Source organism: Podarcis muralis, chromosome 1 (genome assembly GCF_964188315.1).
Source record: "Podarcis muralis chromosome 1, rPodMur119.hap1.1, whole genome shotgun sequence".
In the NCBI taxonomy this organism is placed as follows: Eukaryota; Metazoa; Chordata; class Lepidosauria; order Squamata; family Lacertidae; genus Podarcis; species Podarcis muralis.
This window is the reverse complement of record NC_135655.1, coordinates 113,656,844-113,678,319: the sequence shown is the minus strand read 5'-3', so window position 1 is coordinate 113,678,319 and position 21,476 is coordinate 113,656,844. Positions and strand designations below refer to the sequence as shown.

Sequence of the window (21,476 nt, the reverse complement as noted above, 5' to 3'; positions counted from 1 at the left end):
GGCGTGAGAGTGCCCGGCCAACTGCCCAGCATATCTCCGGAGCCAGGAAAACCCCCGGAGCCAACGCAGGGAGAAGGAGGAGAGGAGAAGTGAAGTTATGGGGAACCAGCCAGAAGGCCTTCTCGGCAGTCACACCCGCCCTGTGGAATGCCCTCCCTGCAGATGTCAAGGAGATAAACAATTACGCAACCTTTCAAAGACATCTGAAGGCAGCCCTGTATCAGGAAGTTTTTAATGTCTGATGTTATATTATGTTTTTATATTATGTTGGAAGCCACCCAGAGTGGCTGGGACAACCCAGCCAGATGGGTGGGGTATTAACAACAACAACCTGTTGTATTTGTCGTCCTCAACCCTTCAAACCTCCCCCCTCCCCCCCCACAACTGTTTTATCTCCCCAATGAAAATCTCCTTACATATTGTTGGTGGTAAATTTATATTGGAAACATAGGAAGCTGCCTTTTACTGAGTTACACCTCTGGTTCATCTAGCTAGATATTGTCTACACTGACTGGCAGTTGCTCTCCAGGGTTTTTGACAGAGGTATTTTCCAGCATTATCTGGAGATCCCAGGCCACTGAAATGGGGACCTATTTCATGCAAAATATCTTCTCTGCTTCTAAGGTAGTAGTAGTACTGATACAGTAACTGTGTATATGTGTGTGAACAGAAGGTTCATTTTAATGTACCTCAGAAGTCAAACGGAATCTGTTCCGGAAGTGTGTTCGACTTCCAAAGCATGGCTTCTGATTGGCTGCAGGAAGCGCCTGCAGCCAATTGGAAGCCGCCGAAGCCCCATTGGATGTTCGGCTTCCAAAAGGACGTCCAAAAACCAGAACACCCACTTCTGGTTTTCGATTGTTTGGGAGTTGAGACATTCAACTCCCAAGGTGTTCGGGATCCAAGGTACGACTGTATTTTGAATGAGACCGTGATCTTACACTTGCACCAAATAGTGAAAAAGCAGCTGGTTTTCACTGCATAACTTTCATGTCTTTTTAGATTAAAAAGTCACTATTTGCAGCTGCACTAACCTTTGTCACGCTTGCATTTTAAAACTGGGTTACTAAGCATTTCCCCCTTCTTGTGTGTTGCTTGTACTTGTCATTTTCTGCCGCATTAATGACAGCTGCACAAGCTGTTGTTAGGGTTCGCTTGTCTTGTTCTCCTAACCCTGCGAAATGTAATTGCTTTTGATTGGCTTGTCAGGTTGGTGGCATGCAAGTCATATAGCATAAGATATTTTTTTAGTTTGCCACTAAATAGCCTATGCTTTCAGGGGTAGCTTACAGGGCTAAGGCATTGTGTAATCTCTGCTTTCTAAAATTAGGCAAATAATAAGTAATATGAAGTTTAACTTGCAAATGACATTCAGGGATATGCCAATTGCTGAAGTCTAAATACTATGGCTGACATAACTACAATATATGTGGACTGACGGAATAATAAAATGGGAGTGAGAGTCAAAAAATTAGTTGCATCAGTGTGCAATAACTTTCAGTTGTGCAATGGGGCCTCCTGCCCGCCCCCTCTCCTGCACATCCCCCTGCCCCACTTGGCTCTGAGTGGGGCTGGGAGAATCCCCAGAATTGCGCACAGCTGAAGGAGAGCAGAGACTGTTCTGCCTGGCAAGCCAAAATTCAAAATGATGTCAAATTCTTCCCTGGGAGTTTGCAAGACATGGATGGGGAAACAGACAAAAGGTTGGGTATGGAGCAACAAGATTTGCTTCTAGCGGCCACTGCAGATGTCTTTTTCATTGCACATTCATTATGATTTGTGCTCATGATGCTATCAGGATAGCCATATGTGATCCTGCTTCCCAAACTATTTGTACTGGCAAAATAGTTTTGGGGTGACCATATTGCTTCATTCCCAATTGGTTGCATATCTCATAACTTCCTGTGACATTTCATACCACAAAGGTTCTGGGGTGGTGTTGTTTTTTGACCCAGTTTGATTGCCCTGTAGCTCCTCCGATTAGCAATAATGTGGTAGCATAGGGGAAGCATTGTGGAGTGACTGATAAAGTGCAATAAATTAACCACAAATGCACTGCTATTGTGTCAATTCACCTGCACTAAAACATCAGTCAGCTAGTTCCTTGCCATTCCTTCCCATCTCCATCACAAACTATATAGCCAGAACATGTCAACCAGTTTGCATAGAACATGTATTACTTAATGAATGGTATGCATTAATTCTAAGAAAGCTGCATTTCCCACAGTCCTTGGTTTCTGCACTTCCAGTTTTGCGTGACTACCCTAAATCAATAGTGCAGGAAGCAGAGAAGCCCTAAGGGCATGACAACAACCAGCTGTTTCCCTTGGGCTATGTCCCAGAACATGCCAGGAGCCATTGGCAACATCCTGCATTCTCAAATGCTGGAATTTCCAAAGCCAGCATTTTGTGCATGCAAGTTCTGATGTAAGACGGGGAAGGTGAATGTTGCTGACTCTGATAAGTGAAATTGGAGAAGAACCTTCAGTATTCAAGTACAGTTGTACTTTGGATGTCGAATAGAATCCCTTCCAGAAGTCTGTTCAACTTCCAAAACGTTCAACTTCCAAAGCGCAACTTCTGATTGGCTGCAGGAAGCTACTGCAGCCAATTGGAAGCCACGGAAGCCCCGTCGGATGTTCGGCTTCCGAAAGAATTTACGGTTTTCGATCGTTCGGGAACTGAAATGTTCAACTTCTCAGTTTGGGAGCCGAGGTACGACTGTATATGTTTGATATACTAGGCAAACCACCTTGAACGCATAATGAGAAAATTACCGGTATTTCAGATGCAGATGGCAGATATAATGGTTGGCCAGCTCTGATTTACTGTCCCTCTAGAATGTGTGATGTAGTTGCCTTGCCAGTGTCATCTGACAATCTCCCGCCAAACGTAAGAGTGTCCTACAGTCTACTCCTGCATGATGCACACTTTTTTATTATTACTGCTCTCTAATTGTGTTATCCTCTAGATCTGTATAGTCTTATTAACTGTATATGCAAGATGCTGTTGCAATGCAGGTCGTTTGGAAGTGTTTGCTTTGTCAAAATGCCTCCCACCAGAGCTGTTTAACCAAGTACAAAGGAGCAAAGGGTGAGCATCAGGTTATCAATATTAAGCTTCCAGCTATTCTGCATTGATTCCCTTCTCTCCCCACCCACCCCTTTTCTGGCATACTGTTCAATCCTCTTCACAATTTCCCTGGCTATGGAACTAGTACCACCAGAGGTCTGATCCTGATGTGGCATTTCTTCGTCCATGTATCTGTAGTCTGGTGGGCATTCCCCAGTGCTGAAGTGCCAAATTACAGCACAGGTAATTCACAGGATCTTAAACCCCAGCCTGTTGCTCTTCTCAAAGTTGGTAGGTCAAGGCTTTCCAATATGGTCGCTTTTATGGAGATTGCTTATATTCACTTCATGTTTGTGGAGAGCAAAAATACAAGCATGCCTTTGTATTGCTTTCACAATGGTTGGTTCAGCTCTGGAAGCCATGCCTCCAGAAGTCAGATTGGTGGCTAACCTTCTAGCTTGTGGTATCCTGACTTTGGAATGTTCCTCTGCCATACTCTTCCAGTGCCACGACTTGGGTGGCAGGTGAAAACATTTCAATTATTTTGACTCCTAGTTCACCATGATGCTGACGCTTTACTTTTTAATGGGCTTTTGTTGTTGTTTTCATTTACCTTCTTTTTCATAAGCCCTCTCGGGGCCTTTTTTTCCAGCCGGAATTCATGGAAACTGATTTCCAGCATCTCTCAGGTGGGCACCTATGCCCTCAAAAGAGAACAAGGGAGGCGTTCATGGCAAGTTCCGGCACATCTTTTTCTAGAAAAATAGCATTGACTAACTACATTTTGTGGGGCTCAGGAGTCCCGTTACGACACCCCTTGCCTGCAGAGCCGGCAGCCACTCACCCCCTTTTGAACACCCTCCCTTGGGGAGTGTTCCCTCAGCGTCTTCTCTTCTCCCCTCTCCTTGGCAGTTTGCAGGGCAGCCGCAACTGCCACCCCTGGTCTCTGAGCTGCCCCCCTCACTGCTCCAAAGAGAGGTGCCTCCTCACACTGCCCCACAGGGGCCTGGGGAGCACCCCCTGGCCAGCCCCAGAGGCACCATTTGCCTGGGGAGCTTGTAGCCAGGGCTACTGCGACAAACAGCTCAGAAGAGGGAGGGAAGGAAAGAGGGATAGAGGCCAGTGTTGCCTGCAGCACCCCTGACCATCATTCAAGGCATCCCAGGGTGCCAGAGCACACTGGTTGAAAACCACTGGTATATACTCCTCCCCTAGCCTCCTCCCCCTACACAATGCATATAACCTCCAAGTACAGATAGATGAATTTGTCAATTTCCATTACTTTCAGTTCCTCGTTTTTTAAGAAATCTTAGATTTAGTTCCTGCAGTTTATGGTTTTGTTTTAAAATCCTCATGAAAATTTATATCTTGGTGCAAATTTCTCTTAACGTACATTTTGTTGTATGCGGCTTTGCCTAAGAAACAATGTCATTTTGGCAAGCAATTTCCCTTAACATAATGTATTTGTGTTACTGACATATGCATTTTTATGAACGTATACTTCCCCCAATACATGTACTTGGGTTGCATTTTGTTGCACACCACTCCAATCTCCGAAGTGATGCTTCCAGGGAAATAAAATGCTCACCCAGCAAGGGTATAGCCAGGATTTTTGATGGGGGGGGGCACAAAAAGTTGTTGAGATTTTTTTTGGCTGACGTCCTTTAAAAATGCACATTTCCTTTAAAATGTAAAGGCTTTTGTTGGGGGGGGGCAGAACCTTAGTTTGTTAAATGTTTGTATTGCTTTTTGAGGATTTGGGGGGCAGCTGTCCCTCCCTTGGCTACGCCTATGTCACCCAGGGTTTGTATTTCCCTCTGGGAATGAGGCACAACACAACACAGATTGTGGTGTCTTTAGGATATATGGTTTATTTACATATATATACCACCTGAGCCTGCGACAGAGGGGTTGGAATCCGAACAGACATCGGCCACGGTGATGTGTCCCTCTCTCCAGCTCTCTGCCTTTAGCAGCCTGCAACCTTTCCCCCTCTAAGTCACAAAACCTAAAACTCTGCCAACCCTTAAGCTCAATTTGAAACTCTGCCTTAGTGCCTTTGTCTTCTGAGTTGAAGGAGGGGCCCTCCCATTTTGCAGTCTGGCACAAAGCGGCCCCCCTCCCTTTGGCTTTCCTAATGGCTCATCACCTTCCTTTTGTTCCCCTACTGGCCCATCAGGAAACCAGCCTGGCTTATATTTTAACATTTGCTGAATCCAGGGGTCCAGTGTCCGGCCTCCAGAAACTCCTAACACAAGGGAGTCTGAAACTCCTAACACGGGGGGGGGGTTGTCTGGAACCCACAAACTCCTAACGTTATTTGGTTGCATCTCAAAATCTGAAGGGAGAGTGTTGTTTTGGTGATTTTGTATGGGTTGGAGAAATGGGAAGTGTGCAGCTTCAAACTGGAACGCAGACCGAATCGAATTTCTCCTCCACTCTCCCCCCCCCCCCCCGCAGCCACCTGCTTCCGCTGGCAAATATAAACATGCCCCTACGCTTGCATGTAGGTGTGCACGCAGGTTTCACATTCATACGTGCGTCACGCAGCCTTCCGAAAAGGGTTCCCTCGACCGCTTCCCTTCCGAAGACTTGAGCTGATTCGCGGAGGGGGGCGGAGAGAGAAGAGGCAGCCCCCTCTCCAAGCGAGCAGCGGGCGCCGCGGGGTCCTCGGCTGGCATTTCTCGGCGGCGCGTGCCGGGTCTCCAGCCTGAGGCGAAGTGAGAGGAAAGCGCGGGGGGCTGGACGGAGCAGGGCGGGCGGGCGCCTGGATGGGTGGGTTGCCCGCGCCGCCGCCGCCGCCGCCCTTCTGCTCTCCAGTCCGCGCTGCTGCCTCTTCCAAGCTGGGCGGGAGGATGACTTGGCACTGACTCCCGCTCCGGCTGGCTCCACGCGTCCGGGTCTTGGCACAGGCCAGCCTGCTCCGTGCGGAGAGGGGCGGGAGTCGTCGAGGCTGAGGGCGGGCGAGCGAGGCTGCACGGAGGAGGAGGAGGAGGAGGACCCCCTCCAGCCGCCCGCAGCAGGAGCAGCTCCTTCTCCAGCGAGGAGGAAGAGCCGACGACGCCACACGCGTTCCCTTGGCAGGAGGAGCGCGCCGCTCTCCATGCGCCCTCATCCATCTCCAAGCGCCCGCATCCTCCTGCTGCAGCGGCCCGAGCGCGCGCCTTTTGCGCCCAGCCCAGGTAAGGTGCTGCTCCCTTCCTCTCCTCCTCGCCGGGGCTGGCAGCGGGGTAACGCCGCGGGTTGCCTTTGTGCCCTGCTCCCTCCGCGTCTGAGGGGATTTCGCAGGCCGGGAGCGGCGGTGGGTCGGCGGAGGAGGATGGAGCCTCCCCGCTCTTCCCCCCACACGCCCCGCCGCCAGCCTCTTGGATAGACCCGGAGGGCCCCTAACGGACGCGTGCCACGCAGGAGCGGCACGTCGCCGCTGCCGCCGCAGAGCCGGCGAGGAGCCCGCCAAGTTGCCCGTGTCAGCTTCGCGCCGCATCACATGCTGCGAGCGATGCGTTGGCGCGGGGGGGACAATGGCTGCGTGCGCCGGGACGAAACTGCGCGCAGGGCCGGAGAACCGGTCTCTGTCTGGCCGGCTCTCCGGGTGGGATAGATAAAGCAGAGAGCTAGGCATGCAGGCACGCGCAGGCCTCTCTCTCTCTCTCTGCCTGCACCCACCCACCAACTCGGATTCGGCCAGACAGGCATAGGAAGAGGAGCAGGTCTGTATTCGTGGGCACACTCTCCAATGACTTGGATTGTGCAGGTGCGCGCACACGGGAAGATGCACACGCTTGCGTCCCCGTACCTTAAATGCCCATTGGGGCAAGTCTGCCTTTTCAAACTAGAGTGGTAAAAGGCACTCTGGAAAAGATGCTGCGTTGTTTTATTTTAGAGGGGAGTTGTTGCCTTAACAGGGTTGTTATCCCTGCATTTCTTCGCTGGCATACGAATGGATGATAATACTAATACAGAAGGGATTTCTCTGTCGTCCCCCCACCCCCGTCCCTTTCCTTTGCAGTCAAGATGTGTGTTTCCTGCATAGCGGGAGCATTTTCTCTGCATTAACGATGTCATCAGAAAAGCTGGGCCTGGGATGCGATACCTTCCTCGTATCATGATAAAAGAAGCTGCGTGTGCATGCTTAAAAAGTTGTAATCCGATGCTGATACTGTGCTGTAATAAACCTCCAGATGAAGCTTAAACACCCAGAACTGGCGTGGGGGCATGATGTTATATAACATAATTCGGTAGCAATGAAGTAAAACCGTTTTGAAAGCTCAGTTTGCTTATTTTCATCTTGTAAGAGAAATTGGGACATTCTCCTCATTGCAAAAGTACAATTTCACATCTGTGCTTAATTAATTGCTCCTGCATGTTGGAGAAGGCGAGCTTTAAAATTTTGATGGAAAAGTTGGCACACTAAACCATCACCTTTCTTTTTTCTCAGCTAGGTTTCTTAGATGAATTGTGTTTTAATTTTAGTTTGCTCAAGATGCTGTGAAACATTTGTTTATCCTTGCTGTTATTTAAGGCTCTTTGGGAAAGACTGCTTTGACAGGCTCACCCTTTCTAATGCGCAATGTGGTAATTTTTAAGGCTTCCCATCTCTTTAATTTCATTTGACAATCAAATTGTTGTGAGGCTGCCTAACACTGTGGGTGTTCTTGTTGACTAATAAAAAGCCTTTCACCATCAGGAAATAAAGCCAGAATACCTCATTTGTATTTCTTGTAGTGAAACACATTTCCAAGGTCGAACACTAACCTGCAGTGTAACTTGAATTTAACAATCTGTCATCTGTCAGGAAATGTGCCTGAGCCTCTTTAGAAGGTTGTGCACTCATTCCTGCTTGGAAATAATTAAATAAATAGCTTCTCTTTCACATTATAATTTCTAATGTACTAACAATGAGTCACAAGTGCAAGAAACCAGTTAATGTGTCCACCAATAAAATTGTCAGTAGCTGCTGAGCCCTGGTGGCACTAGCTTCTCATTATATGATTGATAGTTAGTTCATAATCTTGGGAACACCTAAATCTTAACTGGATTTCACTGGATCAGAGATTTGAGCAGGGTCCCCCGCCCCCCCGCTTCCATGGCATAATCTCTTGGGACTAGATATCATTCTCTTATGTAACAACCATCCTTCACTCGTATATCCATGCCTACCTTAATTTGATTGTAGTTTGTCAACATGATATGACCTTGTCCTTTAGAGGCTGCTGAAGAACTGCAAAGAAACAGGATAGGATAAAATGATGTAGCCTGAAGTTTGTTGTATTCAGCTATAGAAATTAGCCAGGTGCCAGGTGCATTTTGCACCTAGCCATTGGCCACATGCAACCAACTGAAGATGCCTGGGCACCAGGATAGCGCCTGACATCTCTACCATCTGGAGGTGCATGTCTGCGGATCATTGGATCTTGTCTGTTTTCACACACCAGCAACACATCCTGTATAATTCTATTCATTATATTTTATCTGCACCATCGGAATGAATTTCAGGAACCAAAATGCTTTTTCTGTGCAGCCTGAGCAGGAGCGATGAACAACGTTATAGTTTTAATTGTTGTAGCTTGTTTTCACTTAACTCCACCCCACTGCCCTGTTCACAGTTGTGAAGAATATTCTTATGTTATGAATGGTCTGTGTCCACATTAAGGGGAAAAGAAAGTAGGAATAGGCCAATATATATGTAGACTGTCCCTGGATCAAGTGACTTTTCTTCTTTTAAGTTCTCAGAATTCTTAACCTAGCTCAAGGTTGTCATCAGAACTAGCCAGATGTTTAACTGATAATCTGTCAAAGTCAGTCCATCGTTTGAAGAGGAAGAAGAAAAAGACTTGTTAGAGCTGTCTTGCCCCAAAATGGCAGCAAGGCATTCCATTTTGGCAACTGTCACCTTGGTTTAAGGAGCTGTTTGGCACCTCTTTTATGTATCTGAATTTCTAACGCGGGTTGTATTTCAGGATAAATTGATGTGCTTTCATTGTCATGTTGCATTGCCTAGTTCAGGGGTCTGCAACCTTTAAGACAAAAAGAGCCACTTGGACCCGTTTCCGAAGAAAAAACAACAACTGGGAGCCGCAAAACCATTGCGACATTTAAAACAGATATATCTCCGGAGCCACGATCTGACAGCGGGCGGGAAGGTGACGTCGGGACGGTGCATGACTAATGCACGCACTGCCCCCATGCGACGTCACAGCCAGTAGAGCGCCCGCCACAGTGGGGAGTGTCAGGGCGCCTCCTCCCCTCGCTAGTATCCGCCCCGGAGCCGCGGCAAAGATGTAAAAGAGCCACATGCGGCTCCGGAGCCGCGGGTTGCAGACCCCTGGCCTAGTTGCCTGGATGTATAGCTCATTAATTCAATGTAAGTTAGAGCAAATATTTATGTTTCCAATGCAGTTCCTTTTCAATACACACACACACACACACACACACACACCACACACACACACACAGTATGAGTTACCCACTTAAGTCACTCATTTGCCTCAGTTCTATTTGAAGTTGGCTTCAGTTTGCAGTTTCCTGAGGTCTTACTCAAAGAAAGCTTTTCTTTTTTACCATGTTTTTCCCCCAACGGTGAAAAGTTTTGTTATGCCAAATGCTACCCTCTAAACAAGTAGCAACCTTGACAAAAAAGTATTGAATGACGGACGAACTGAAACGTAGCCCTGTGTAGAATTCAGTCGGGCAATCTAATATGAAGGACAACATTTATTAAGCTGAATTAACTGCCGGAGTGATCTTGAGGTGGAATGAAACTAAAATACAAATTAAAAATAAAATCCTTTCACTTTATTGAATGAATGGCTGCCATTTCAGAATTAAGTACGGGCAATGTCCAACCCATGTGGAATAACTTATGAACTGCGTATATCCTTCTTTTTCGCAGGAGGGCTAATGTGATGGCTTGGATCCTGTTTTCTAAGCCGAGTTGAACTCGGAGAATGTGGCTTTCCTCTTTTCTGCTGCAGCCTCTTGTATGTACCCCAAAACTGCTTCTCCAGCAAGGGGGGGGGGGCATCAAGGCTTGCAGCAGAAAGGAAAGATCAGTGATTTTTTATTTTTTATTATTTTAACCTGGTGATAGTGCCTCTTACTTGCACAATGATGCCTTTGGATTCCAGCTGTTGTGATTCAGACTTCCTGTTGTAAGATAGGAAGAATCATTTGCTAATGCACAACATATGTTGCACAATATTTTGAGGTGTATTCTATGATGCACTCTCAGGTGCTGGTGAGCTCTGTCAGGCTTGTTTGTTTGTTTATTCATTTGTTTCGTTTTATTTCTGTCCCACCTTTTCCCTCCATGGAGCTTAAGGAGGCGTACATACATGGTTCCTCCCCCTCAGTTAACCCTCACAACAATCCTGTGAGGTAGGTTAGGCTGAGAGGCAGTGACTGGCTGGAGGTCACCCAGGGAACTTAATGACCAAGTGCGGCGTTGAACCCTTAGGTCTCCCAGGTGTTAGTCCAGCGCTTGAACCACTATGTGAACTAAGAATATAATGGCCTCCTCCATAGTGTTATGGATTGTAAGCTTTCTGCGCAGAAGAAAAAAAATGGTAGCAGTGATCAGCTTTGTTTCTTACTCTACCCGTTCCTTTCTACCTTATTCTGAAAAGGCCCACAAACCCTGCCTCTCCTTTGTGCAGTGTTTCTGTGAACGAGTGCTCAGGCTTATTTTGCCACTAGGGATATCCGTGGGAGAAGGAGGCCAAAATATAAATGCCTACCTTTTGGCAAGTAAGGACAGGATTAACTCTGGCTTGGCTTTCCCTTGGAACATAGAAGACAGAGCTTGTTACACAAGTGGATAGCTCAGTTGGTTAGAGCGTGGTGCTGATAATGCCAAGGTTGCAGGTTCGATCCCCATATGGGACAACTGCATTTTCCTGCATTGCAAGGGGGTTGGACTAGAGGTGATCCTCAGTTGGAACAAGAATGCATTCAGTTGAAGGGAATAAGCAGGAAAAAATTAAGATATTTGGAGAGAAGCAGAAGTACAGTACAACCCTAAAGAGCAGGAAATATTGAATTATTTTATAGATGCGACCAAAACATTATGGCAATTGGATCAGTATTTTGAAGGCTTTCCTAGTTAAACAGTAGCAAGCTCTTGTCTGAGCAATTTAGTTCACCTGATTCACATATAAGATTAAGCCAAACCATAGCTCAATGTGAACAAGCAAACGTGGATTCCCAGAGAAGAGATGGTGGCTGCTTCATTTCTCCCTGGCTGCTTTGCTGCTGTGATGCACTGAACTAAGTCATGGGGTGACTTAGCCTGTTGTCTGGAACTGGGCATGTGGCGTAGTTCTCTTCAGACAAATCACAAGCTGTAAATCGTAGGACAACAGCTCCTGGTGGTTCTGGAGAGAGATAAATCACAAGCCTGGATTCGGATGACATTCTAAGCCAAGTCATTACTTGGCTCAGTGTAGGGCAGTGGCAAAATGACTGGGGAGGAGGTAAATGGCCACAATCCATTACATGTGAACAAGAGGATTATGTGTGCCAGCTGTTCAAAGCGCTTAGGGCCTGGTTCTGAAACTTTGGAAAACAGACTTCTTACTCAGCCACCAAAACTGTCAGTGCAACCCAATGCGCATCTACTACAAAATAAGACCAAATGAATTTAACAAGTCTTCTTTCCGGATGAGTGTTTAGGATTTCAGTCTTTCTGAACAGATTGTACAGGTCTTCCGCTGACAGGGTTCTCGAGGTGAATCCCACCCAAAGTGATTTATAGGACCACAGTTGTCTTATCTTATGGGTGGCCCTGAAGGTGAGCCAGCAGAACCCAGCATAATTTAAAAATCAGGCAATAGTATTGCTAGAAAATGGTTCTGCCGACTGTCTTGAAACTTGGCAGGGTAGAAGAGACAGTTCTGAGGACGGTCCATGCCAATTTTATGTCAGAAAGGATAAGAAGTAGTTTATTTTGAACGAGATGCCTGTTTGAGTAGAAGATTCACCAAGCTGACAAGCACTGTGCTGTTTTCCTTCCATAGACTTTGCTGGGCTGGCTTTGGACTTGAGCCCTGCAGAAGTACACTTAACAAGGAAGCTTGCATGAACATTGAAAGTCCTTACCACGTTAAATCGAAAGGGTTTTTTGTTAAATGAATGTTCAATTGTGTACTTCCCAGCCCATACTCCTAGACCAGGTGTGCCCAAACTTTTTTCAAAGAGGGCCAGATTTGATGAAGTGAACTTGCATGAGGGCCGACCAGAGTTTTTTTTAGGATTGAAGTTGTTGAGCTTTTTTATAGGATTTGACACCAATAAATAAAGTGCCACAGGATTAGGCCCCCAAAATTGACTTTGGACATGCCTGTCCTAGGCTTTACATTGTACTGTATCTCTGTTGTCAAGATTGTTCAGTTTTCTTATAAGTCGTTCTTATGCCGTAACTAGAGACTTGTTTGTTTGCAACTTCACAAACCATAGTTTTCTGAATGGAAGAGCACGTTTGTAACTACTGAAGCCCTGCCCTGTGCATGACCAGCAGCACAAATGGAAGGTACTTTTACATCATACATAGGGTGAGATTTGAGAAGTGAGGATGGTGGTCTGCTTCCGACTGCTGCTACTATTGATAAATAGGTACTGCTGTGGTGGGAAGGTAAACAGCGTTTCCATGTGCTCTAGCACTCATCACAGTGTCCCGTGCGTCAGAAGTGGTTTAGTCATGCTGGCCACATGACCTGGAAAAGCTGTCTGCAGATAAACGCCGGCTCCCTTGGCCTGAAAGCAGAGATGAGCGCAGCATCCCATGGTTGAATTCCACTGGACTTAACTGTCCAGGGGTCCTTTACCTTTACCTTACTATTGCAAGCAATATATCATGGCAATACTTGGTTTATAGCGCATTGTGTTTACATCACGTTGCTTGTGGCATTGATTCATTGCAGCAGTAATAATGCAAGTTCCATTAGTTAAAAGTTAGCTACTTTGAGTGCAGGATGATTTCCCGTGACATTTCACTACACTTCAGTGGTGGCATCCAGAAAGATGAATGAACCTGAGATGGGCTAATCTAAATATATATGTATGTATAAACTTTGTTAAATTTTGACTATGGAGACCTAGTCTGTTACTCATTGAAGCATTTAACTTCAGCTATTTGTGGGGTTTTTTACCATCTTTGTTACCTAAAAGTAAAAATTATCCATATTTGTTAGCATGTAAATCATATTTTTGAGAAGTAACCTTAATTAATACAATCAACAGCTTTATTACCTTTAAACTAGTGTATTCAGATAATCTGATTATTAACTGAACGCTACACTTGAGCATCTCCTGGTGTGGTACATTTAATCTTTTGTCTGCAAAGACAAAAAGTGTCGTCCTGCTGAGAAATAAACGTAATTGAATAATAATTGAAATGTGTACAGTTAACAGCTCTTCTGTAAGGACAGAACATCTATTGTTGAGGGCAACATTCCATCAATGTGAGATGAAAGAATGAGTTCAGTGGGGAACCACCGCCCCCCGCCCACCTTGCTTACAGTGGAGTTTTGTCTCTTTCACAGTCTCTTTGTTGGAGCACTCCTTATCTGTTCACTACCAATTTTGTGAGGGCAATTAAACAATTTCAGTGCTATTCAGAATAGCACTGAACCCAAGCAAGGTGGATGGTAACTGGCAACTAATATTACAGTGACTGAAATGACAGTATTTACTTGTGCTTTGGCCTGAGTTTCATTAGTTTATGAATTCCTGGTCTTTTGTATTTGCCACCAGCATGTGGCACTGAAAGTATCCTATGCTTGTAGAACCAATTTCCTTCCATTTCACAACAACTTCCTCCTCCTCCTCCTCCTCCTCCTCCTCCTCTTCTTCTTCTTCAAAAAACAAAACAAAAACAAAAAACCCCTTTCTTCAATATTAAGTAATTATTACTTAATAGAACACCCCCAGCAATTAAGTTCGGCTGAGCATTGCCATCTCTCAAGCTGGACAATAACTTTATTAGAGCCAACCACAAATGCCATAAAATAGTGGCCAAACTTTTGAGCGTTCTCATCAGGTTGGATGTTAAGAGGGGGCTGGTGAGAGTAAAAATTGGGTTGCTGTTGAAGACAAAAAAACCTGCATTTATTAATAGTTTTAATGTAGACTGTACACAATTTTATTAGGCTTTACTAGGAGCAACCAAACTGGTGACCAACCAAGTAGGTGACCAAACTGTGGGAGGCAGTGGAAGACAGGAGTGCCTGGCATGCTCTGGTCCATGGGGTCACGAAGAGTCGGACATGACTAAATGACTAAACAACAACATGTTTGAGGCTGGGTCTAGGATTTCCCAGGACAAAGAAGCAAGAAATGACTGATCTCCCAGTCGTCTGGATCTGCCTCCAGTTGTAAGCAAAGGGAAAATGTTCCTTGCAAGATAGAGGGTGAAGTAAATAATTGTGGCAAATTGTTTCCCCTCACTCCAACTTTGCTGAACATCCATTCCACTGAAGAGTTATGGAGAACTCCAAAGCTTTTTTACTTTGGCGACATTTTGTTTAGATCTAATAAAGGCATTAACTGACTCTGGAATTTGGAATTTTTCTAACGGACCGATACAGCTTCCTCTCCTTTTTGTGCATACTTTAAGTGTATTAATTTGGTGGTGACCAGGAGTTTGGACACTCCCCCTACAATTATGGAATCCGCTGCACAAAGACACTTGATGCATTGCAGCAGTAATAATGCAAGTTCCATTGGTTAAAAGTTAGCTACTTTGAGTGCAGGATGATTTCCAGTGACATTTCACTACACTTCAGTGGTGGCATCCAGAAAGACCTTGCGTTTGAGTTTCAGAAGATACCGTATGTTTAGTGTTGGCTAGTCGGTGTTTGTCTGCAGACAGTTTTTCCGGGTCATGTGGCCAGCGTGGCGCAACGGAACACCGAAACCAGAGCAGCGTACGGAAACACAGTTTACCTTCCTGCTGGAGTGGTACCTATTTATCTACTTGCACTTTTTGGTGTGCTTTCAAACTGCTAGGTTGGCAGGAGCAGGGACCGAGCAACAGGAGCTCACCCCATCACGGGGATTCAAACCGCCGACCTTCTGATCAGCCAGCCCAAGAGGCTCAGTGGTTTAGACCACAGCGCCACGTAGACTGGTCAGGCATACCACAGATCTTCAGTCTGCTCATGCCCCGAGTTTCATCTTCAGATAAGTAGCAGATTGGGGATTGTCCACTTCTATAAATTGTTTTCAAAATGGGCACTGGAACATATATTAGGCTTGCCCATTTTCCATGCCAAAATCTTGACTTTTATGTCCGAATTCGTCATTAATTTTCTTGCCCCCATGTTGCTTTGTAGAAGTAGGAGTTTGGTCTAATTAGAAGGACCACCCTTCACAGACTACGTTACTGTAAAACACAACAGTGTAAAAAAACTAAGAAAACAGAACACATCTTGTTATTAGGTGGCATAGTAGGTGGAGTGTTTTAAAACAGAGCCAGTATTTTCCAACTAGTTATTTTAAGGTGGGAATTGTGGTGATGGTATGTGTGTGTCCTCAGTTGGGAGTTGAATTTGAGCATATACCTGCATCCTTCCTTATTCCTACTGTTTTTTGGGTCCAGGCAGAGCCTTCACTCCATGCAGGGCTACATCTTCCTTGATGTCTTCCCCCCAAGTAGTTTTTCATTTCCTTCTCGCTTGTGTATCCCCAAACTAATATCCAGTGCTTTCACCTAGCACAATATATTGAGCAGAGCCTTGGTTCATGTTACTGCTAACACCAGTTTATTACACAGATCCAGATTTACAGAAGCCGTCCTGGTTTCTGGTTGATCCACTTTTCCTCAGGACATTCCTATTTTCATCAAAGAAATGTTGGAGAGTATGGAATTACGCAACCCTTGAGCCAAGGAGATAAGTAACTCTACCGCCTTTAGAAGACATCTGAAGGCAGCCTTGTATAGGGAGGGTTTTTAATGTTTAATGTTTTGTTGTGTTTTTATATGTGTTGGAAGCAGCCCAGAGTGGCTGGAGCAACCCAGTCAGATGGGTGGGGTAGAAGAAGAAGAGGAGGGATGCCCCTGTTTTCATTGGTGACATTTTGGAGGGTATTCCCCTTTGGCAGGGGTGGCTAACCCATGGGCTGTGTCTCCACTCCCAGAAGCCTTTCAATGCCTCCCAGAGACTCTCTAAATTTTGGCAGCTGTGGCAGAAGCTTTGCCATCCCTTGCTTGAGCCTTTGTGTTTTGTGGGTGTGCTTGTCTCCCTTAAGTGTCACTGAAAGCACCAGCTCTTGCTTCTTTATTGAAAACTGATGGCAGCTTCCTTGTTAAGAGCACTTCCGCAATTCCCCTGTCTGACACTTCCGGCCAGCTAGATATAACCTCTCATTATTGTTCTTCAGAGCAGTTGATCAGAAGAGATCATATCTCTTCATCAGCTGAAGAGAGGTTGTGAGTGGCAATAAGAAAAGGGAAGGAAATTTGTGCACTTTGGGCATAAATTTATGGATGGTCTGGCTGGGGCTTATGGGAGTTATAGTCCAAAATATCCAGAGGGCACCAGGTTGAAGAAGGCTCTCATAGAGACAGGGCCAACACTCTAGGTGCTGCATGGGTATGGGAGTTTAAGCCATTTCTGGATAAAGTAGGTTCTTAGATGGGATTCCAAACAGTAGCAGTATTTACCTGACTCCCCAACAGTTGAGTTACTCATGCTAAGGGGGGGGGCAGTGGTGTGGTTAGCACAGTGCCTATTCACCAGTAGAGCCAATCTGGCACTCCCCATTCCCTCTTTCCTTTAATAAAATAGTGGCTAAATACAATCGTTTAAATTTCAGTGAAAAGGAAATATATGATTCATTTTGAAATACTAGCTAGAAAGGTCATGGTTTTACCCATTTTTTTCTTTTTTCTTTTTACAATGGGATTCAGAAATAATTTTCCTCCAAGGCCTCCTATTTTTTCAGTATTACGTTTTTATCTAACAGGTGACTGCTATTCAAGTGAAACAGTTATAAATGGCTTCATAATACTGTATGGTGCTTTTCTTTTTTCACCCATGCCTAAAGCAGATACTGGTGTTTGATTACTGACTCTGTCACACTCTCCCAACTACAGATTAGGTAACAGATGGCTCAAAGTGAAGCCGTCATGTAGTTTCTCTCTAAAGATTTTGCTTGTCTAAAGTGGCATGTTTGTAAGTTAGATCTGCAGCAAAAAGTGAAGTGAATTACAACCGTGCTTCCAATTTTTGTCCTATCGGTCGCTACTGGTAATGAACTAACATTTTATCATGAATATTTTTAGTTCTTTCTCGCATGCAATAAATTCCTGACAGGCGCTTGCTATGCAGATAATGCTGTCAGATAATGCCAGGAAATCCCCCAGGAAGCATTGTAACTTCAAATTAAATTGCAGAATAGTAGAAGGACTTGATAGCTTCAAAAGACAGATGACTTCTACCTCTGGGTAGATACAGTTATATAGTGACTGTCAGTTGCTCATTCCTGTTTGTGAGGCTAGTTCTGCTGTATTCTGTTTCCTAGTTGACAGTTTTGCGAATCTCAGCGGTAGCCTTCGTAATTGATGCATGCACAAATTTGCAACGCGTAGCGCTGGCTTTTTCCAATTAATCAGAGCAGTCAGAAAACGGGACCCCCATTTCCCCTCCTGCATTCTGTTTTCTCTGCCCTATGATTGTGGCTCCCAGTGCTCCAAGTCCCATTTCTCATTTCCAACAATATGACGACAATAACGTGAAAACAATAATTCTCACTGTTATTTAGAGAGAGAAAACCAATTTTGCAGCCGAAATAATGTGAATTAAGGTATGCAAAATGGTCTTAATGCGCATCAATATTTTACCATAAAAGAAAAAACAAAAAAAATTCCTTCCAGTAGCACCTTAAAGACCAACTAAGTTAGTTCTTGGTATGAGCTTTCGTGAACTGGGCTGAGTTTGGAATGAAACATTGGATAACTTTTTCTTTGGTGTACCAGAGGAAGCTTTCACAGCAGGAGGAGTTCGCCAGGGAAGCCCCCTCTGCCCCCTGATTGTTTGGAACACTGGGGGCACCCCCCATTTTTTGGAGAGGGAGAATGATGCCTACGAGAGGGCGCCCCTAACTCTGTAGCATATGTTCTTGAAACAATTCTTGTTCTTTGGCACATATTGACTCAAGGCTGGGATCTATACAATCTTAAGTTTGTTGTACCTTTTGAATGGGACGCGGGTGGCGCTGTGGGTTAAACCACAGAGCCTAGGGCTTGCCGATCAGAAGGTTGGCGGTTCAAATCCCGAGGACGGGGTGAGCTCCTGTTGCTCGGTCCCTGCTCCTGCCAACCTAGCAGTTTGAAAGCACATCAAAGTGCAAGTAGATAAATAGGTACCACTCCGGCGGGAAGGTAAACGGTGTTTCCGTGCGCTGCTCTGGTTCGCCAGAAGCGGCTTAGTCATGCTGGCCACAGGACCCAGAAGCTGTACGCCGGCTCCCTCGGCCAATAAAGCGAGATGAGCGTCGCAACCCCAAAGTCGGGCATTACTGGACCTAATGGCCAGGGGTCCCTTTACCTTACCTTTTGACTAAAGAAGCCTTGAAGATAAGAAATTCCCAGAAGTAAAAACGTGAGTTATTTTTTAAGTTGAAAACGAAAAGAAAAGAGCTCACTTTATATGCTAGCTAGAACAACAAATCTACTTGAAAATAATATTTATAAAACTTAATTTTGTTAGTTAGAAAAAACACACAACAATATCTGGCAGACCAAAATTATAACCCTTTCTGACAAAGGAAAGAATCTGTAGTCATGAAAATTTTATTTCTTCTGCCATAAAGAGTAATATAGCACAGTACTATACAGTGTCTACTCTTGAGTAAGTCTAATTGTGCTATTAGGCCTTAGTCCCAGGGAAGTGGGCATAGGATTGCAGGCACAATCTAAATTACTTCTATCAAGATATCAATTTCCTCAGTAATTGGTAGATTTCTGTAACCAGTGGTCCTTTATAAGCACATCTCATAAATAGGGACTAAATTCTGTGATAATTCGAGGAAGTGTGAGGAAAAAAACAATGTTGCCATTGTAGCCATAGAGTATATTCAGGGGGGAAAACAGATTATTTTCCAGGTTAGTAACTCATTTGTAAGATATGATGAAATGTTCTCTCTTTATTGCACCCTTACAAAATGGGCTTTATTATTTCAGACCATTATGCCCGTGTTGTGAGAATTGGGATGTTCATTGCACTGTGAAATGGAAGAATATGACTGATCTTTCTCAACGCATAAAGGTTGAAGGACAAAAGCATTTTCTTGAAATCCAACTATTTTTGAAAGCATCCTTCTGACCCTGAAAATAGAACAGTAGAATGATTGAATGCATCCTGAATTGAGCAGAGAATGATGTGCGGTAGTCATTACTAGGGTAGAACTGTCTTGCCAATACTGGCATATCAGGTGGTTGCTAACATTTCTCTTACTTGAGAACAAGCCTTATATTGACCTCAGTGGCACTTGCTTCTGAGTAAACCTGTGTAGGATTGCACTGTCAGGAAAGGGTTGGGACTGAATCTCTTGAAACCTTCTACAAGCTAGCTGCAACTTCAAATGCTAAAAAATAATTGCTCGCTGAGGACTGGCACACATCAGTCCCATATTTTGGAGATGTGGCCTTTTTGTATGTTTTCATTGTGTGTGTTTTTTTTGCTTTGCTGTGTTATTATGAATTTGTTACTGTGCTAGTGTTTTGCTATGTTATGAAATGGTTTTTGTAGCGTTTGTTTCAAATGCACCCTGCTACTTTGCTGTAAGCTGCTTTGAGCATGATTTTGCATGTGGAAAAGAGGCATACAAATAAAAATGAATGTATGGGGGCCGGAAATGTATGATAGTGACAAGTTAGGTAAAGGTAAAGGGACCCTTGACCATTAGGTCCAGTCGTGACCGACTCTGGGGTTGCGGCGCTCATCTCACTTTATTGGCCGAGGGAGCCGGTGGCGTACAGCTTCCGGGTCATGTGGCCAGCATGACTAAACCGCTTCTGGCGAACCAGAGCAGCGCACGAAAACGCCGTTTACCTTCTCGCTGGAGCGGTACCTATTTATCTACTTGCACTTTGACGTGCTTTTGAATTGCTAGGTTGGCAGGAGCAGGGACCGAGCAACGGGAGCTCACCCCGCCGTGGGGATTCATACCACCGACCTTCTGATCGGCAAGTCCTAGGCTCTGTGGTTTAGACCACAGTGCCACCCATGTCCAGTAACATGTTATAACAGTTAATAATCAGATAAACGTAAGGGAGGATTTCTGTGTCGTTCTCGTCTCGTTGTTCCGTCCACTGACTTGCCAGACGAAATGTTCCCCTGCTGTGTAAGCAAATGTCCTTGCGCAGGACTTTCACTAATGGGACTCCTTGTTTTCTTCTTGCTGTTCCCAAGATGCAAGGCATTGGAATTAAGTAAGATTTAGTAAGAACAGAGGAGGAATTCATGTTCCCCAAGGTTAGGTCCACCATCCTTTGCAAAATATGAATAGCAGTTCTCTTGCTTCTTCTGCAAGTGGTTGTACACACTCTTGCTCAACACATAGATTTTGTACCTTTCCCCTCCTGCAGTACTCTAGCTTGAGGTACAAAAAAAAACATTTCCTGTGAGCGGAATATACTTTCCATGTGCTGAATGTTGCCTTCTGCCTTCAGCATAGGATGCTTGAGACTTCGCACTGGAAATGAGCAGAACCATATACTGTGTTGCGTAGCCTACCTGTGCTCTGGTAGCTGAGGAGCATTCCCAGCTATAGGTCTTGCTGGACTTCCTTTCAAGGTTGACGACAAAATTATTACCTAGCTTGGCATTGCCTTGTAAAATGCACCATTTCTCCAGCCGCACTATGGATGCAACTGCCACCACAGAGGGGTCTGGAGGGAGGTGGAGAAAAGGATTGTGACCATCCAGTTCCCACAATGGCTCCTTCCTCGACCAGATGTTGCCCCATGGGCTTCTGCAGAACCATCTTGCCCTGAGCAATGGGCAGAAGAAGCAGTAGCAGATTTTGTACCAACAAGTTGCCTTGTTGTAATAATCCCATGTACCGTATTTTTCCGTGTATAAGACCATATTCCCCCCCCCTTATTTTTTCAAGTTTAAAATTGGGGGTCGTCTTATACATGGATAGTGCATATGGGGGATTTCTTTATTTGGAGTCCCCAAAAATTGGGTGCGTGTTATACACGGGGGCGTGTTATACATGGGAAAATACGGTAAAACACTTTTTGAAGATCACCTGTAAAGCAGTGTATAAATTACACTTAAGCAAGGAAACAAAATAGAATGCCTTTCCTTAATGCAACTCTTTGCCGCTGCGTCATATTCATGGCATACGATCGCCTCCTGTTCAATCAGTAGCCTAGGTTTCCCTTCCTTTATTTCCTC

At 45.0% G+C, this 21,476-nt stretch overlaps 1 protein-coding gene across 10 annotated transcripts in view; it reads left to right on the top strand.

Annotated features, from left to right (window-relative positions):
* Positions 1 to 6,125: 6,125 nt before the first annotated feature.
* The window catches only part of OSBPL6 (oxysterol binding protein like 6), a 111,575-nt gene continuing 96,224 nt past the window's right edge, over positions 6,126 to 21,476 (top strand). For 7 of the 10 annotated variants that reach the window (XM_077916626.1, XM_077916612.1, XM_028748612.2 and 4 more), the window contains exon 1: positions 6,126 to 6,254. The gene's annotated coding sequence lies outside the window, so the exon portion shown is untranslated. Of the gene's footprint in view, positions 6,255 to 6,642; positions 6,783 to 21,476 lie in introns of those variants that run through there. The other 3 variants (XM_028748576.2, XM_028748540.2, XM_077916588.1) reach the window with 3 other exon arrangements.